We start from the raw sequence: 7,634 nt of genomic DNA on the forward strand, positions 1-7,634 counted from the left end.
GCCACTACGCATTTGTCATGATGCTACCAGCTCTTTGGTTCACATCATAACACTGAGTCATACTCACGTTAAAGTGCTACCGGATCTTTGGTTCACACTCTAACAAACTCACGCTAAGGTGCTACCAGCTCTTTGGTTCACACCCTAACAACTCATGCTATAGTGCTACCGGTCCTTTGGTTCACAGTACAACACACATGCCATGATGTTACCGGCTCTTTGGTTCACATCATATCACATTCGCACATGCTATGGTACCACCGGCTCTTTGGTTCATACCATAGCACACAAATAAATACACTATATACATACACGTATAATTATTTCACTCACCTTGAAATGTCCACACAAGTCATGTATACCATGATCTCCGTCCTCAAATTCGAGCAAGTAACCACCTATATCCCACATAGGTACAATATACATAAATAGCCATTCTCTAAAAGAGAACCCGATACAAACATCCCTTAAACGAGGGATCACTCCTTGCCCCATTTATCTTTTAATGAGCTCAACCCAATTACCACTTCGGGTGGTAATTCAAACCCACAATACTAAGTACAAGTTAACCCAAATTGTACTCGACCTCAAATTTACCAACCTAGGTGCCGACACTAGGTCACTAACTAGTTGGTGATCATTCCAAACCGTTATTTACACCAAAACCACAACACGTGCAACATTGGCCCATATTGCGTTTGACCACGTTTGACTTGTTAAATCATCACTTTGACTCAAAATCACTTCTCATGTGCGATTACTTCCAAAAATGTCATTTAATACTTAACACAAGTGTTTAAACACCCATTGACCAAAACTAGTGTCATCATCAATTTTGATCCAATTCAATTTACCAATTTTGACAAAAGTCACAAAAACGCCCATAATCACTAACGGCTAGTGATTATATTTCCAAACACCAATTAACACCTAAATCAAGTATTTACATACTTGATTCACCAAAACTTGACTCAAAACTCATTTTGACACCAAACCAAGTCAACACCCATTGTGACTAGCAAACTTGTTCTTAAGAACATCAAAATCACTAACAAACTTTCAATCTGGTGGTTTAACACCCAAACCATGACAAATACTTCCAAATTCATCATCAAACCCTAAACCCACAATAATCGGATTCACTTACACTAACAATACTCGAAACCCCCAAATTTCACAAGAAATGAGGTTTATAACCCTAACTAGTACAAACCCTAACCCCAAATCAAAATCAAAGTAATTAAATCGAATCTAGGGTTTACCTCAACTCCAAAACTGAGCTAGTAACTATAACCATCAAGGAGAACCAAGACCCGCTTCCAATTTGGGCAAAAATCACCATCTTCATCACCAACTAAAGCTTCCTCTTTCTAGAACTCACTCTCTCTCTCTCTCTAGGATAATATGAAAGAGTTTATGGATAAGAAATGAGCTCTTAGTGAGCCTTGGGTCCGTTTTGTGGCCAAAAACCCGATCTCAAAGTGAAAAAACCACTTTGCCCCTTTAAAAATCTTAAATTAACGAAGGCATGCTGTCAGCTCCTTTTACGCGCCGTGCATTTAAATGCGCGCCGCGCACTACAACTAAAAATGAAGGCAACCAGCTTTTCTGATTCTGAAGTTCAGGGACTGAGGTTGACTGATTCTGATTCTGATGTAAATTCTAAAAATGCATAAGTGTTAGGTTGACTTTTAGTGGCAGTTTTTGATGCACACATTTACTGACACTTTCAGGAACATTTTCTGATGCACAAAAATTCAGGATCTTACAAGGATAGTCCCATCTCGATACATGACTACATGCTATCATTTTAATCGGCATTCAATATAAAATTATGGCTAAGCTTTTCTCTATCAGGATTGCTTCGGTCATCGATTTCATTATTAGCCCGGACCAATCTGCTTTCATTTCAAGAAGACAAATTTTAGACAGCCCTTAATTGTTAATGAAGTGGTGGCTTGGTGTAAGAGGAAAAAGAAAAGAGCTATGTTATTCAAGGTTGATTTCCATAAAGCTTTTGATTCAATTCATTGGTTGTACATCTTTTCTATGATGCGTTTCATGAGGTTCGATATGAAGTGGATTTATTGGATTAAGGCCTGTTTAGAGTTGTCTAGAGCCTCCTTACTTCTAAACGGCAGTCCTTCCTCGGAGTTCTTAATTGAACGAGGTCTACGTCAAGGGGATCCTCTTTCTCCATTTTTATTTATCATTGGTATGGAAGGTCTTCAAGCGGAGATTCATGACGCATCAGAAGTGTCACTTTATGCCGGATTGCATTTTAAAGATTACACCTGTCTCAATCTTTGTACTTTCGCGGATGATGTATTGTTTGTGGGTGAATGGAATGATTAGAATGCATGTAATCTTATTACCATTCTAGGTTGTTTCTTCGCTGTCTCTGGCTTGAATATTAATTTACAAAAATCCTTGATTTTTGGTATAGGTGTTGACACTTTTGAAACCAATCAGCTAGCTAATGTATTGGGCTGCTATTCAGCAACTTTGCCTTTCACGTTTCTTGGTGTTCCGGTAGGCCAAAATATGCATCGGAGTGTGGGTTGGAAAGATGTTATATATAAAGTCAAAAAATGTTTATCATCTTGGAAAGTGAATCTCCTTTCCATTAGAGGTAGACTCGCTTTAGTAAAATCCATGTTAGGAGCTATTGGTACTTATACGATGTCCTTGTTTCAAGCTCCAAAGAAAGTTATTCATTAAATTGAATCGCTTTGTTCTTCATTCTTTTGGGGCGCTAAGGAATTCGATAGGAAAATGCATTGGGTGAATTGGCGTCTTATACAAAACCCATATGTTAAAGGAGGTCTTTCAGTAAGTTGTTTACAATCTTTAAATCTTACACATCTCTGCAACTGGAGATAAAGGTTTTTTAACAATAAGGACGCTTTCTGGACAAGATTATCACTGCGATACACGGGAACCGAGTTGGTAATTCTTTGCCATGCACGTCTTATTCTGTAGGTACCTGTGTTGCTATCGTGTCTTCTATTTCAAAACTGCATGAAAACAATTACTTGGTGCCTGCAAATCTGCGCATCAAGGTTGGCAATGTCGTGTTCTCAGACTTCCGGCATGACCCGTGGTTTTGTAATGAGGTTCTGGCTACTCATTTCCCTCGTTTATTTGCATTAGACTCGGTTAATGTGGATCTGTCGCTTCACACTTATCGTCCGCATGTTGGAGTTGGGTGTGGCGCATGCCAATGAGAGGTGGATCAGAACTTGAGCAGTTCACGCAACTCAACTCACTACTGAGCACTATTTATATTTAGGAGGACGAGGACCGTTGGTGGTGGGATTACTCATCTGATGGATCATTTCGAGTATCCATCGCTAGAAACATTATAGCCTCAAAAGATTGTGCTACATTCTTGTTCCATACTACTTGGTGCAAAATTGTTCCGATTAAAATTAACATCTTTTTTTGGCGTCTCAAACTTCATAGACTTGCAACACTTCGGAACTTAGATTCAAAGTTTGATATTTGATAATTCTTGTTGCGGTCTTTGCGAAGTATCTGAAAAACCGCATAGTCATTTATTCGTTCGGTGTGATACATCAAATATGGTGCAAGGTCGGACGATGGCTTGATAAATCTATACCTATTTGGAATTCGGTGGATGATGTTTGGAATTGGGTCAATTCTTTCGCGGCTGACAGGAACAAAAACATAATCATTTCGCATAGTCATTTATTCGTTCGGTGTGATACATCAAATATGGTGCAAGGTCGGACGATGGCTTGATATATCTATACCTATTTGGAATTCGGTGGATGATGTTTGGAATTGGGTCAATTCTTTCGCGGCTGATAGGAACAAGAACATAATCATTTTGGTGGTTGTTTATTATACTCTTTGGAACATTTGGAGGCTACGTAACGATATCATCTTTAAAGAGCATAAGTTTAAGAAAATTTTACGTTTTTTATAGCATTGTAGTCACGGGCTATAATTGTTGTCTTCGAGATATCACAAATCCACTTTATTTTAGACTGAGTGGTTGAAAATCTGCTTAGTTCCTTGTAATTTTATATTTCTAAGTAAATTTCTTTGTAGCCTTGTAACTATTTCCTAGCTTCTTGCTAGTTTAATAAAATTTCTGATGTTCGAAAAAAAATATTGATCAATTTTTCACTTTTTTTTTTCACCTCTAAAAAGTGATTGTTTGTTGGAGTTTAATTAGCCCACTACTTTGCTAACAAGGAAACCACTTTAAGTTGGCCCACCAATTTAACCTACTCCAGAGTGTGTAACAAATCTAGTGGTTGACTTATTTGTTGACTTTAGTTGGGCTGATAAAGGCCCGGCACAATGCGGTCGATTAAAATTAATTTCCCGGGCGGTTTACGGTGGTAGTTCCGGCGGAGATGGAGGAAGCAGAAAAGCTGAAAAACTTCATGGATTGGGCTACTGCCATCGGTATTACAGATTCTCCAGTTATCAATTTCGAAGACGCCGACCGACAGAAGAATCCTAATAATCATCAGACACCGTCATGCTTGGGACAATCGCTCTCTATATCCTATTTCCCTAACGCCGGCGGGTAATAATCAATCATAATAAACCTCGTAACGATTTATTGTTAATTTCTAAAGCTGTCTCTGTGTGTGTTTAAGATGTGATTTATTGTATAATAAAAAAAATATAATATATTCAGGAGAGGATTATGTGCAGTGCGTGATCTTCAGAAAGGCGAATTGGTACTCAGAGTTCCAAAATTAGCTTTAATGACGTCACAAACCCTACTTTTTAATGATCATAGGCTTGCCACGTGTATCTCCAACTTCACTCTTTCTTCTACTCAGGTTTTATATCTTTCGCAAATGAATTACTGCAATTTTGTTTAGTGATTGTGAATGATTTTGAAATGTTTGTTTGTTGCAGATATTGACTGTTGCATTGTTGAATGAAGTGGCTAAGGGAAAGCGTTCGAAGTGGTATCTTTATTTGACACAGTTTCCTACCAGTTATGATATATTGGCTAGTTTTGATCAGTTTGAGATACAAGCTTTACAAGTAAGAAATATATACTTGTGAATTTGTGATCGTTGCACGGGTTGACTTCTGCAAATTTGATATGTTGAATTGAAATGTTATAAGTAAATTGCAGCTGGATGATGCTATTTGGGATGCAGAAAAAGCATTGGAGAAGACAAAAATGGAGTGGAAAAGTGCTATTGCAGTTATGGAACAACTTGCATTTAAACCCCATTATATGAGCTTCAAGGCGTGGCTTTGGGCTTCTGCATCCGTAAGTGTATTCACCCCTTCATATTTACCTAAGAGCAAGGTTGCAGAAATCACTACTCGGGGAGTACTCGGTTGGTACTTTTTAAGGGTACTCACCCACTCGGTGAGTACTCGGATGCTGACCAAGTTTGACTTTGACTGATTTTGAACGAGTTTTGACCAATTTTCAAGAAATCCCAAGTTTTGTCCGATTTTTCGAATAATCCCGAGCTTTGATCGAGTACTTTCTGAGTACTCCCCGAGATGCAAAAACCGAGTAATTCTCGAGTTCTACAACATTGCCTAAGAAGGACCTATAAATATTGATGAAATTGATTTACTTTTATTGGTCGGATGTAATTTTTTTTCTAGATTTATCTTTTATTGGTTCAAAGTTGATTGAGATACGATGATACTTACTCGAGGTTTACTTTGTAAAGATATCTTCCCGAACAATGCATATTCCGTGGGATGCTGCCGGTTGTTTTTGTCCTGTGGGTGATTTTTTCAATTATGCTGCACCTGAAGATGAGCAAGTTTTCTCCGAAGATTTGACCGCTGTTGACCCGAATGCAAATTCACTTAGGTTAACAGACGGTGTATTTGAAGAAGAATCTAATGCATATTGTTTTTATGCTAGACGAAACTACCACAAAGGAGATCAGGTATTACTTGGCATTATGTCTAAACGTTGAAGCATAACGTATATGATTAACAATTAACAATAAACAATATATGATTTTTGTCTTCTGATTTCAGGTTCTTTTGAGCTATGGGACGTACACAAATCTAGAGCTTCTTGAGCACTATGGTTTTATTCTAGATGAAAACCCAAATGACACAGCGTATATTCCGTTACCTAATGATATTTATTGTTTGTGCTCATGGCCAAAAGACTCGCTATACATTCACCAAAACGGTAAACCGTCTTTTGCACTGCTCGCTGCTATCCGATTATGGGCAACTCCGTCACATTTACAAAAATCTGTACAACATCTTACTTATTCAGGATTAATTATATCAAATGAAAATGAAATTATTGTTATGGAGTGGTTAATAAAGAATTGCAGTCTAGTCTTGAAGGGTTTACCGACATTAATTGAAGAAGACAGGTTACTTTTATCTGTGATAAGTAAAGAATTCAAGTCAGCTATGGAGGTCAAGAATGCATTGTCAGGTTTAACAGATGAGACTTGTGCAGTTTCTGAAAGTTAGTGGTTTACTGAATGATGAAATTAGTGGTAATTTAGGTTTGTTTAGGAAGGTAATTAGGTCACTGGATAAATGGAAATTGGCGATTTGGTGGAGGCTTAAGTACAAATTGATGCTATATGATTGTATTACACATTGTACAAGGTTAATAGATGATTTTTCTAAAGAATCTGACGTGGCGGAATGATGTCATAGTGAGGGATTAAAGATCAGATTGTGCAAGGTTACAAAACTTGTGGTGGCAACCAAAAACAATGAGTAATCAAACACTTTTCTATGCATAGAATTCTGTCATTTGATAGGTATGATAACCACAAATCTGTTTTTTTTCAAGCATCAATTAACTTATCACGATTCATTGATGTTGTTTTTGAAATGGCGCCGATTGTAGTTATCTGCTCTAGTTAGGATTCCTATTAGAAGGCTGAATTGCTTTCTTGATGGGTATTTTTGGACATTTGAAGAAAGTAGAAACGGGTCGTTTGTAGTGACCCGAACTTTTCCATGTTTATATATATATATATATATATATATATATATATATATATATATATATATATATATATATATATATATATATATATATATATATATATATAATGAAATTGTTATTTACATGATTAAGTTTTTCCAACATGTTAGGCAATCAAAATTGTTAAGACTTGATTAATTGATATAGGTTTCATATAGACAATTGACCACCCAAGTTGACCGGTGATTCACGAACGTTAAAACTTGTAAAAACTATATAATGTCATATATATATATAGTTAACATGATATTATGATAAGTAAAATATCATTAAGTATATTAACAATGAACTACATATGTAAAAACAAGACTACTAACTTAAGGTTTTCGAAACGAGACATATATGTAACGATTATCGTTGTAACAATATTTAACTGTATATATATATATATCATATTAAGATATATTAATACATCATATTATCATGATAATGTAATAATTTAACATCTCTTTAGATATAATAAACAATGGGTTAATAACATTTAACAAGATCGTTAACCTAAAGGTTTCAAAACAACACTTACATGTAACGACTAACGATGGCTTAACGACTTAGTTAAAATGTATATACATGTAGTGTTTTAATATGTATTTATACACTTTTGAAAGACCTCAAGACACTTATCAAAGTACTTCTACTT

The 7,634-nt window shown here is 36.3% G+C and overlaps 1 pseudogene; it reads left to right on the top strand.

Moving 5' to 3' along the window:
- The first annotated feature begins 4,298 nt into the window (after window positions 1-4,298).
- Window positions 4,299-6,979, top strand: LOC139862723 (protein SET DOMAIN GROUP 40-like; annotated as a pseudogene).
- The last annotated feature ends 655 nt before the right edge of the window (window positions 6,980-7,634 follow it).

Source organism: Rutidosis leptorrhynchoides, chromosome 8 (genome assembly GCF_046630445.1).
Source record: "Rutidosis leptorrhynchoides isolate AG116_Rl617_1_P2 chromosome 8, CSIRO_AGI_Rlap_v1, whole genome shotgun sequence".
Lineage (NCBI taxonomy): Eukaryota > Viridiplantae > Streptophyta > Magnoliopsida > Asterales > Asteraceae > Rutidosis > Rutidosis leptorrhynchoides.